The sequence below is a fragment of the Chiloscyllium plagiosum genome, unplaced genomic scaffold (assembly GCF_037043375.1).
Source record: "Chiloscyllium plagiosum isolate Xiang-an unplaced genomic scaffold, Cpla_swu_hap1 HiC_scaffold_42, whole genome shotgun sequence".
In the NCBI taxonomy this organism is placed as follows: Eukaryota; Metazoa; Chordata; class Chondrichthyes; order Orectolobiformes; family Hemiscylliidae; genus Chiloscyllium; species Chiloscyllium plagiosum.
Genome location: NW_028270180.1, coordinates 10394209 through 10406392, shown reverse-complemented (window position 1 = coordinate 10406392; position 12184 = coordinate 10394209).

Here is a 12184-nt window from a genome sequence, read left to right as displayed (position 1 = left end):
TTGAACTCCCCCACCGTAGGGAAAACATTTTTCAATATTCACCTTCGCTATATACCCCTCATGATTTTATAATCCCAATGTGTAGCCAGACGAAGTGAATGATTCCTTTTCTTGTATCTCTCCTTCATTAATTACAACGGTGTTTGATTTAAAAGAGAGTTAACATAGAAATTAGGAGTAAGCGTAGGGCATTCGGCCCTTTGATCAATATGATCCTGATTGATCTTCTATCTCAATGCCATATTCTGGCTTTCTCCCCATTCCCCTTTGTTGGCTTTGTAGTTTAAAAATGTCCCTATCTCTTTCTTGAATATATCCAGCGACTTGGCTTCCACAGACTTTTGTGATTGAGAATTCCACAAGGTGACTCCCCTCTGAGTGAAGAAATGTCTCCTCAGCTCAGTCCTAAATGGTTCACTCCACATCCTGAAACTGAATCCCCCCCCCCCCAATATAGTCGATATGACCAGTTACATCTATTTATATCAGATTGAACACCGCTCAGAAACAAATTTGCCAAATTCCTTTAGTAAGTAAATGAAAAGCTAGTTTATTTCAATAAAAAACTACTCAAGAAAATATGCAAACAAATTAATAGTAAGAGGTTTAACAGAGCAACATATTAAACTAGTATTCTTGAAAAATGACACATTCATGCATAAACACATTCCAGGTCTGGGGCAAGAAAATATAAAACTCGACAGAATGATATCGTAAAAGTTAAAAATTAAATTGAATGGAGGCACAGACTTCAAGGGCTCCTCCTGTTCCTATGTTCCATTCCTCCTATAACCTCGATCCTTGTCCCTTTGATCATGTCACAGTTAAATTCAGAATAAAGCAAATTGTCCCAAATGTTGTTGTTAGTCAAAGTCACTTTTGCAAATCAAATGTTTGTGCTAGGGTTTCTTTCTCGATCAGTATGGCTGACTGATCCTTTTTATTTGGCAATAGAAGTGATTGTTTCCGATTCTCTTTAAAGCACTCTCTGTGGAGGGTAACAGAAATCATGATTTCTCCCCTAGGAATCTTCCACTTGTGGTGATGAGGTCTTCCAGTGAGTGTTTAATTCACAGCCTGGTGGCTCAGTGGTTAGCATGGGGCTGCCTCACAGACCCGGGGACCCAGATTCAATTCTGGCCTCATGCGACTGTCTGTGTGGAGTTTGCATATTCTCCCTGTATCTGTGTGGGTTTCCTCCGGGCGCTCTGGTTTCCCTCCATTGTCCAGAGATGTGCAGGTTAGGGTGGGATTGGCCTTGCTAAACTGCCCATAGTATCCAGAGATGTGCAGGCTAGGTGGGTCATCCATGGGATATGTAGGTGGACAGGGTAAGGGGGTGGGATGCTCTTCAGGGGGTCAGTGTGGACTTGATAGGCTGAATGGCCTGCTTTCACACTGATTCTTTGATGAGAGGGAAAGGGCTATTTCTCCAGATGGGTTACCTCAGACTGTCTGTGTTCAATATCCTATAACTTTATTAGACCTACAAACAGCATCATGTGACATCTTACTGAACGTATTGGAGACATAATGACTCTATTTAAGCTTCCCCAAAATGCTAGGATATAGATCAATATCAACTCAATAAGATTCTACATTGACATTTCAGATTGCATAGTTGCATAAAAGGGGGGGACCATCTTAACCTCATCACCACCCATCATTCCTCCCCCACCCCAACAACCTATACCGGTAACTCCCAATGGAAGGTGCAGAAAGTGACTGGTGGATTCAGTTGTGATGCCCCCACAGTTAAATAGCCTAAGTCAGGTTGACCAGCTGAGTATGATACTGGGTAACTGGAAAGGGGTGGGTTAGGGAGGTAAATATCCAGCACTCACCGAAGTACAACATGGGGCATTGAAGCAGTCACCCTTGGTGGAGATGAGGAGTGGAGAAGGAAACTGGGGAGAGGGGAAAGAGAAGAAAGGGTGGAAATGAGAGTGAAGGGAGAGGGGTGAGGTGTACGGTCAGGAGGACTGGGGGTGGGGAAGAAACCAACCTACATAGGCTGGGGCTGTTTTCCCTGGAGCGTCAGAGGCTGAGGGGTGACCCTCATAGAGGTTTATAATATCATGAGGGGCATGGATAGGGTAAATAGACAAAGTTTTTTCCCTGAGGTGGGGGAGACCAAAGCTAGAGGGCAGAGGTTTATGGTGAGGGAGTTCAGAAGAGATTTACAAGGATGTTAATGGGGTTGGAGGGTTTGAACTATTGGGAGAGGCTGAATAGGCTGGGGCTATTTCACCATAGTCAGAGACTGACCGGTAACCTTATAGAAGTTTATAAAATCATGAGGGGCATGGATAAGGTGAATAGTCAAGGTCTTTTCCCTGAGGTGGGGGAGTCCAGAACTAGAGGGCATGGGTTTAAGGTGAGAGGGGGAAGATTTAAAAGGGACCTAAGGGGCAATTTGTTCACACAGAGGGTGTTGCGTGTATGGAATGAGCTGCCAGAGGAAGTGGTGGAGGCTGGTACAGTTACAACATTTAAAAGGCATCTGGATTGGTATATGAATAGGAAGGGTTAAGAGGGATATGAGCCAAGTGCTGGCAAACGGGACTAGATTAATTTAGGATATCTGGTTGGCATAGACGGGTTGGAGCGAAGGGTCTGTTTGAACATCTCTATGACTCTGTGACTCTGTGACATAAAGAACAATGTGGTCCCTGCCACAACGACAAATTACAATTTTTATAACCAGCAGCTCCAGCTCGTAAAGTCAATTCAAGCCGATTATTAAAACTGAGTGGGAAACAGTGTTCCAATGTCGCTGGATTGTGATAGATGGCCGATGCATTGCTGAGCACATTGCTACATTCTCCGGAATGACGTTCTGCATAAGCTTCAGCCAACTTGATCCACAGAGCAATCTTCTGCCAGCGATGCTTAAACTACTGCATTGCCAAATGAATCGTTGCATATGCAGCTCTGAGGAGTTGCTGCATCAGACTGCGAACAGACACTCTTAGTTAATGGAAGTTTGCATTGCTCATCCAGCTATGGGATAGATTAGAACTTGTATGTGCTCAGCAGCAGCTAAAAAAAATGTGTTTATGAAATAATGCCCCTCCCTCAGTGTCTCTCTCTCTCTCTCTCCCCCCCCCTATAGATGACTGCATCACAGTTTGTGGCTTGTGAAGATTAACAGTGACTGTTTATCACCCCTGTCCCCTAAGGATTGTTCAGTGTACAAACATCAGACCTCCCATCAATCACTTGTCAATTCTCATCGCCACCAGGGGACATCAGTGCTTTCTCATTTCTGAAAAGTGAGTTCATTTGCACTTTCTTACGCTTTGGTAACGTCACTCAAAGGTTCAGCGTGAAGTATTGAGGCTCCCTTCTTGACTGCATCCCATAACTCATGCACATATTCCCAGGGCAGTACTGAGGGAGTGCCAAAAGATGGGGGGGGGGGACTGCAGATGCTGGAGAGTCAGAGTTGATAGAGCGTGGAGCTGGAGAAAGCACAGCAGGTCAGGCAGCATCCGAGGAGCAAGAGAATTGATGTTTCGCACAGAACCCTCCTTCCTGAAGAAGGATTAAGCCCAAAATGTCGACTTTCCTGAGGGAGTGCTACAAATGGGTGTGGGCATCATATTTATTGCCTGTTGCTAACTGCCCTTTGAGAAGGTGGTGGTGAGCTACCTTCTTGAACCAGTTCAGTCATACCCACACTGCTGTTCTCTTAGAATTAGAATCCGTACAATTTGGAAACAGGCCCTTCAGCCCAACAAGTCCACACCAACCCTCTGAAGAGTAACCCACCCAGACCCATTCCCCTATTCTATATTTTTTACCCCTGACTAACCCACACATCCCTGAACACTATGGGCAATTTAGCAGGGCCAATTCACCTAACCCGTACATCTTTGCATTGCGGGAGGAAACCAGAGCACCCGGAGGGAACCCACGCCGACGCGGGGAGATTTTGCAAAGTCCACACAGACAGTCGCCCGAGGCTGGAATCAAACCCAAGTGCCTGGCGCCGTGAGGCAGCATGGCTAACCACTGAGCAACCGTGCCGCCCAGGAGGTGAGTTCCAGAATTTAGTCCCAGTGGTACTGAAGGAAGGGTGGTATATTTCCAATGGTAAGTAGCTCGGGGGGGAACTTGTAGGCTGCAGTGCACCCCATGGTCTCTGCTGCTCTGGCCCTAGAGGCTGTGGATTTGGAAGGAGGTGTGTTGTCTTCCTGTGGGTTGTCGGTTATTTGTCCACAAGTGGTACCCTCCCTACTGGTCATGTCCATGTGTTACCTCCGAGAGGCAGTGGCTGGATTCCAGGGCACATAGATGGAGAGGCCACCTTCTGGATTAAAGTGAGATTAAAGGTCAGCATTCTCCTCACCCTGCCCTCGCAGGTGCTCATGGGAAAAGACCCCATGGCACTGATTCAAAAAAGATCAAGGGATATTATCACATTGTCCTGGCCAATATTTATCCCTCAGTAAACAAGACAGAAGCAGATTATCGTGATCATTATCTTATTGCTGTTTATGGTAGCTTTCTGTGTGCAAACTGGCTGTGCTTTGTCCTACATTACTATGGCGACTACCCTTCAAAAATACTTCATTGGCTATAACAGACTGGACTGTGTCTGTTACAACAGCATATTAGCTCCGTGGTTAGCACTGCTGCCTCACAGTGCCAGAGACCTTGGTTCAATTCTATCTTCAGGTGACTGTCTGTGTGGAGTTTACGCATTCTCTCAGTATGGGGGTACTCTGGTTTCCTCCTTTAGTCCAAAGATGTGCACGTTAGATGGATTGACCATGCTAAGTTACCCAAAGTGTCCAGTGATGTGTGAGGTTACAGGGATAGTGTGTAGGACTGGATGGGATGCTTTTTGGAGGGTTGGTGTGGACTTGTTGGGCTGAATGGCCTGTTTCTACACTGTATGGATTCTGTTCTGTGTCTTACATCAGTGATGAATGGTGAACGGCAAATATGAAACAGAGAAAACAGTCTGTTTTATTGGCAGCCCATCCACCCCCTTAAACACCCACTCTCTCCCCCTCTGATGCACACTGGCAGGATTGTGTACCATCTAAAAACTGCACTGCGACAACTCACCAAGGCTCCTTCTACAGCACCTTCTACCATTTTGAAGTCAATAGGTACCAGATATATGGGAACAGCGACTGCTGTGGGTTCCCCTCACAGTCACTCACCCATCTGACTTGGAAATATATCACCATTCCTTCACCAGCACTAGGGTCAAAGTCCTAGAACTCTCTCCCTAACAGTGACCTACACCACAGGGACTGTAACAATTAAAGAACAGAGCTCACACCACTTTCTCCAGGGCATTTAAGGGTAGGCATTAAATGTCAGTAACACCCGCAATCCATGAAGGAATGAAATGAAGTCCTCCCTCTCTCCCAGAAACCTCCTTCTACCACAGATAAATGTATAAATGTGGTATCAATGGTTTAGTGGCAGTGTCTCCACCTCTGGGATAGAAGCTCCAGAGTCAAGTCCATCTACCCCAGACATATATTAAAACATGTGTGATCAGGTTGATTAGAAATAAACACGTCATATCATTCACAAGCAAACAAGGGCAGGACTTACCCATGTTTTAATGGTAGGGTCCTGGGGAGTATTGTCAAACGGAGAGACCTAGAGGTACAGGTACATAGCTCTTTGAAAGTTGCATCACAGGTAGACAGGGTGGTTAAGAAGGTGTTTGGCACACTTGTCTTCATTGCTCTGACCACTGAATATCAAAATTGGGACATCGTGTTGAGGTTGTACAGGAGGCTGGTGAGGCCACTTTGGGAGTACTGTGTATAGTTCTAGTCTCCCTGCTATAGAAAGGATATTATTAAATTGGAGAGGGTTCAGAAAGGATATACCAGGATGTTGCCAGGAATGGAGGGTTTGCGATATAAAGAGAGGTTGGATAGGTTGAGACTTTTTTCATTGGAGCAGAGGAGGTTGAGGGGAGACCTTATAGAGGTTTATAGAGGGGAATAGCAAAGGTCTTTTCCCCAGGGTGGGGGAGTTCAAATATTGAACGGGAAAGTGAGAGGGGCAAGATTTAAAAGAGACCTGAGGGGCAACTTTTTCTCTAAATGTTTCCAACAAGTGATGGTGGTGCAGTGGTAATGTCCCTGGACTGGCAGTCCAGAGTCCTAGGTTGATAGTTGAGGGTCTTGTTGCACAGTGGTAGTGTCCCTATCTCTGAGACAGGAGATCCAGATTCACGAAGCCAACCTACTCCAGGAATGTCATGACAAGTCTGAACAGGTTAATCGAGGAGGGGAGAAGGAAACTATAAACGGCGTGCCAAGAAATCCTGCCAAGTTCAGTGATGGGCAACTTTCTGTCTGGGCTGTGTTCATTCTGTCAAGATCACTGGTAAAGCTGTAGTCTGATGGGTTAAGTTAGACACTGAGATTAATAGAAGCTAGTTAGCTAAGGACAATACAATCAAAAAGGGTCTAAGATTCAGATCAGCCATGATCATATTGAATGGCAGAAAAAGCTTTGAAGGACTGAATTCTTATAAATTAAATATCAGATTGTTAGTTCCATAGACACCATCGGGAGCAACGCCAAACATATTTTATTTATGAATGATGTTCTTCGTTCTGAGCTTATTGCTAACGTGATGTTAAAGATAATTTCTTGTCAGAATAGATTGCAACAATTTGTTCATTTACTGGGAATTACTGGATGCATTGCTCCGATAATAGTTGCTGTCAAAATGTTGTCTTGGGTTTTTGGTTTTAGATCAGAAATTGTCAACGTCAAGTCCTTTCCATTCACCTCGGACAGCTTGGGCTCACCAACGAATGAGATCAAATGGGAACAGCTTTAGACCGTGCCGCACCATGTGAAGTCCCAGAAAATTGCCAGCGATGGTGATCCATGCTCACACACATTTTTATCAACATACAAGTTTCCTATGTCAACATTTATTTGTCAGTAACTGTGACTGAGACCTTTTTCACTGCAGGAGGGTGAAAGATGACCTGATAGAGATTTACAAACTAACGAGGGGTGTAGATGGTAGAAGGTGAATGATAAGGGCCTTTTCCAGAGGGTGGGAGATTTGAAGATAAGGGAGCATATTTTTAAGTTGAGAGGAGAAAGATTTTAAAAATAATTTTTTTATACAGAGAGTGGCTCGTGTATGGAATGAACTTCCATAGGAAGTGACGAATGTGAGTACGGTTACAACTTTTAAACGACACTTGGATAAGTGTGTGAATAAGAAATGTCTGGAGGGATATGTGCGAGGAACAGGCAGGTGGTCAACAGGAGATTATGGTCAGCATGGACGAGTTGGACCGAAGGGTCTGTTTCAGTGCTGTGACTCTATGACTGGAGACATGATTTGGAGATGCCAGTGTTGGACTGGGGTGGACAAAGTTAAAAATCACACAACACCAGGTTAAAGTCCAACCGCTTTTGGACTATAACCGGGTGTTGTGTGGTTTTTAACTTTATGACTGGAGATAATGTGACAGGTGACTCTGGCCAGCAGGTGGTGCCACAGAACAGGATTCCGGTTTTGGCCAGTAGGGGGAGGCCGTGAGCAACTTTCTGAACATTCTCGCCCAACTCCATACTCTGCTGTCCATGAGAAGAAAACTTTCACCCCCTCCTCAAAGAAAAGCTTATGTTTCAGCTCTGGGAAATAAGTATTTTTTTTCCCTATTCCTGTTCTAGGACAGTTAATCGTGCTGAGTTTCGAAAAGAAAGCCTTCTTTGGAAGAGTTCACTTGAAAGTTAATGTTCTTAGCATTTTCGAATGTAATGTGACTTGACCAGTGCAAAACAATCCATTAATCCCTCAAGGAAGGGTGGTGCACTACAGGGACTCTTTTGTTGTCTGCCTTTGGTCTCCTGCAAACTTTAAGATGGGGAGACAATGGCCAAATGTTATTATCTCAGGACTATTAATCCAAAGGAGAAAGTGAGGACTGCAGATGCTGGAGATCAGAGCTTAAAAATGTGTTGCTGGAAAAACGCAGCAGGTCAGGCAGCATCAAAGGAGCAGGAGAATCGACGTTTCGGGTATAAGCCCTTCTTCCCTTCTTCAGGAAGAAGGGCTCCTGCCCAAAACGTTGATTCCACTATTAATCCAAAGACTCTGGTAATGTTGTGGAAACTGTGGTTCGAATCCTGGAATTTGAATTCAATGCACATCTGAAGTGAAGAGTTTGATGATATAGATCTATAAGTTGTGAGAATGCTGGGACAGGGGTTTTGGTTCTGAATGGTGTACATGATGGATGAAGGGAAAGGGTCAAGGGACATATGAAAGTTCCTCCTGCTCAACCCACCGAGAATGAGATTTTATTTTCCCTTACAGTCCAACCATGGAAATAATAAGCAGCAGAGAAACGTGTTGTCAAAACAGTTCAGGAAGACTAGTGACCGTTGTTGATGGATGGCTCAGTGGTTAGCACTGCTGCCTCATAGCACCCACAGACTTGGGTTCGATTCCACCTTGTGGCAACTCTGAGTGGAGTTTGTACATTCTCCCTGTGTCTCCTGGTGCTCCGGTTTCCTCCCACAATCAAAGGATGTGCAGTTGAGTTGGATTAGCCTGGCCAAATTACCCCGTGGTGTGCAGGCTAGGGAGATTAGCTGTGGGAAATGCTCGGTCAGGGGTCTGGGAGCAATGGCCTTTGGAGGGTCAGTGCAAACCTGATGGATCAAATGGCCTCAATCTGCACTGTAGGTATGCTGTGGTGGGATGCAGAAATCACCAGCATTAATTGCCCATCCTTAATTGTCCAGAGGCCAGTTAAAAGTTGCCCACATTACTGGAGTCACACATCGGTGAGACTGGGTAAGAATGAACAGATATCCTTCCTTAAAGAGCATAGTGAATCAGATGGGGTTTTTACATCAATAGTAAGATGGTCACCGTGAGGCCAAGTTTTAAATTCCAGATTTTTATTGAATTTAAATTTCACCATTTACTGTCATGGGATTTGAATCTACATCACCAATGCATGAGACTGGGTCTTTCTATTAATTCTCCAGCAGCAATATTACTCAGCCACTACTTCTCCTGAACAAATGAAGGATCATAGAGTCATAGAGATGTACAGCGTGGAAACGGATGCTTGGGTCCAACTCAGTCTAGCCCCATGTGCCAGCATTTTGCCCATATCTCTCTAAACCCTTCCAGTTGATGTACCCATCCAGATGCCTTTTAAATGTTATATTCGTACCAGCCTCCACCACTTCCTCCAGCAGCTTATTCCACTTGCACACCATCTGGGAGTTGAAGCCTGCACCTCTCACATACTCACTCACCACACAGCCCAAAGCTGGAATCACAGCACTGGACCAATGAGCTGGTAAGATAATCTAAGTTCAGCAATGAGCAGATGGCACAGCATGGTGAGGTGGAGGGTATCGAAGGCTCAAGGTAGGGAGAGGGGCACCGGAGTAGTTTATCAGAGGGGAGGCAGGATGAGTCAACACTTTCAGAGATGGACTAGGCAAGACTAAACGATCCCAATACTCGAAGGCAGCGAGGCGGTTGGGAGGAATAGGCTTAAGAACTCTGAGTGGGTAGGATGTGCCAGTTGAGATAAGGTTAGCCACATGAGAGATAGTAGGGCAGAGAGCAGACAGCTCACTCAATATGAGGATAGGATAAAGGAACAAGGCTGTTGAATAAGGTGGGTTAGAAATTAATCTCTACTGCCGTAAGACCATAAACACTTTGAGGATGTCGCTGTTTGAGTTTCTCCAGCAATGTGTTTTTATGTTCCAACAGAGAAAATGCTGGAAAATCTCAGCAGGTCTGGCAGCATCTGTAAGGAGAGAAAAGAGCTGACGTTTTGAGTCTAATTGACTCTTTGTCAAAGCTAAAAAAAAGGGAGAAATAGGAAGATATTCATACTAGGTCCCCCTTTTTTTAGCTTTGACAAAGAGTCAGTTAGACTCGAAACATCAGCTCCTTTGTCTCCTTACAGATGCTGCCAGACCTGCTGAGATTTTCCAGCATTTTCTCTGTTGGTTTCAGATTCCAGCATCTGCAGTAATTTACTTTTATCCTGTGTTTTTATGTTCCATTGTTCCCTGCCTATGTGTAGCAGTTACAGGGATCAAACACAAGATGGAGCAAGAGAGAGATAATTCATGTTAAAACCTCCAGTTAAGATGATCTGATTGAATCTATTACGTTGTTCATTTTACTGTAGCAGATTTATAAATGTGTTTCAGACTAAGTCCTGTTCACGCATCACCCTTGTGTTTGTTCGCCTTCCAGTCCATCTCAGTTTTAAAATTCCCACCGAGTTCTACCATGTTTTCACTCCTCTGTCACTTAGTCCAGCCACACTTTTAATGTATCCCTCTAAGCTCTGCTTATAGCACCCAGCTGGCTTGATGTGCAGCATGCTTGCATTAACATTGATGCATGGCCACATTGTGTTCCTGATAACAAGGGGAGCGTTGCCTGTGCATGGCCTGTCTGTTTAGCCAATGCACCCCAGTGGCCAGGCATCCACACTGCTGGGGGACATGTTGTGACAAACCCTTTGGGATCTTCACGTTCCTCTAATGCTGGCCACTCATGCTTCCTGGAATTTCTCCATCCCATCAACAGTGAGCATCACAGTCTAGATCCTAAATTATGGAATTCCTTCCCCTCTTCCATCCAGAAAGCTAATGGGATGCTGTCACTGGAAGGACTTAAGACCTGCAGATATGGTTTAATTTGGATAAATGTGAGGTATGATATTTTGGTAAAACAAACAAGAGCAGAAGTAAAATAATTGAAAATAGGGCGTTGGGTAGTGTTGCAGAACAGAGTGACCTATAGAGGTTCAGGTCCATAATTCTTCGAAATTTATGGCCCATGGAGACAGGATGGTTAAGAAGGCATTTAGCAAGCTTGCCTTCATTGCTCAGACTTTTGAGTCTGGGAGTTGGGGCTTTATGCTGCTGTGCAGGATGTTGGAGGGGCCCCTTCTGGATTATTGTGTCCATTTCTGGTCTCCTTGTTATTGGAAGGATATTATGAAACTGGAGAGAGTTCAAAAGAGATTTACCAGGATGTTGGCAGGAATGGAGGGTTTGAGTTATAAGGAGAGGCTGGATAGGCTGGGACTTTTTTCACTGGAGCGTGGGAGGTTGATGGGTGACCTTGTAGAGGTTTATAAAATCATGAGGGGTATAGATAAGGTGAATAGCAAGGGCTTTTTTCCTCGGGTGGGGGATTTCAAGATGATTTTTAAGGTGAAAGGAGAAAGATTTAAGAAAGACATGAGGGGAATATTTTTTCCACAGTGTGGTTCATGTGTGGGAATAAACTTGTGGGCACAGTTACAATGTTTGAAAGAAGTTTGGATAAATACTAAAAGATTGGAGGGATTATGGGTCAAGCACAGGAAGGTGGGACTAGTTTAGTTTGGGATTATGGTCAGAATGAACTGGTTAGACCGAGGAGTCTGATTCCATGCTGTATGACTCTATGACTCTAAGAATTGAAGTGAGGATGTTTTGCTTCAGTTCCATGGAGCATTAGTGAGATCACATCTCAAATACTATGTGCAGTTTTGGTCGTCTTATTTGCTGAAGAATGTAAAAGCAATGAAAGCAGTTCAGATGGATTTGATACCTGGAATGAGTGAGTTATCTTTGAAGGAAAGGTTGGGCTGGAGTTTACAAGAGTAAGAGGGGGTGACATTTTGAAGTGTTCAAGACCTTAAATGGTCTTGACAAAGTGAACATGGGAAGAATGTTTCCTTGTGTGGGTGGGTCCACAACTCAGGGACACTGTTTTAAGATTCATCCTTCCAGGGTGGAGATGAAGACATTGCTTGTTCCTTCAGAAGATGGAGGAGAAAGTGAGGACTGCAGATGCTGGAGATCAGAGCTGAAAATGTGTTGCTGGAAAAGTTCAGCAGGTCAGGCAGCATCCAGGGAACAGGAGAATCGACGTTTCGGGCATAAGAGAAGGGCTTATGCCCGAAACATCGATTCTCCTGTTCCTTGGATGCTGCCTGACCTGCTGCGCTTTTCCAGCAACACATTTTCAGCTCCTTCAGAAGATGTACAACTTGGGAACTCTCTGCCTCAGAGGGCAGTTGAGGTGGGACTGAGGTGGAGGGGAGGGTTGTCATTGAATATTTTTAGGAATTAGATTCTTATTACACAAAGATGTCAAGGATTATCAGGGGTGGGTGGAAATTATGCA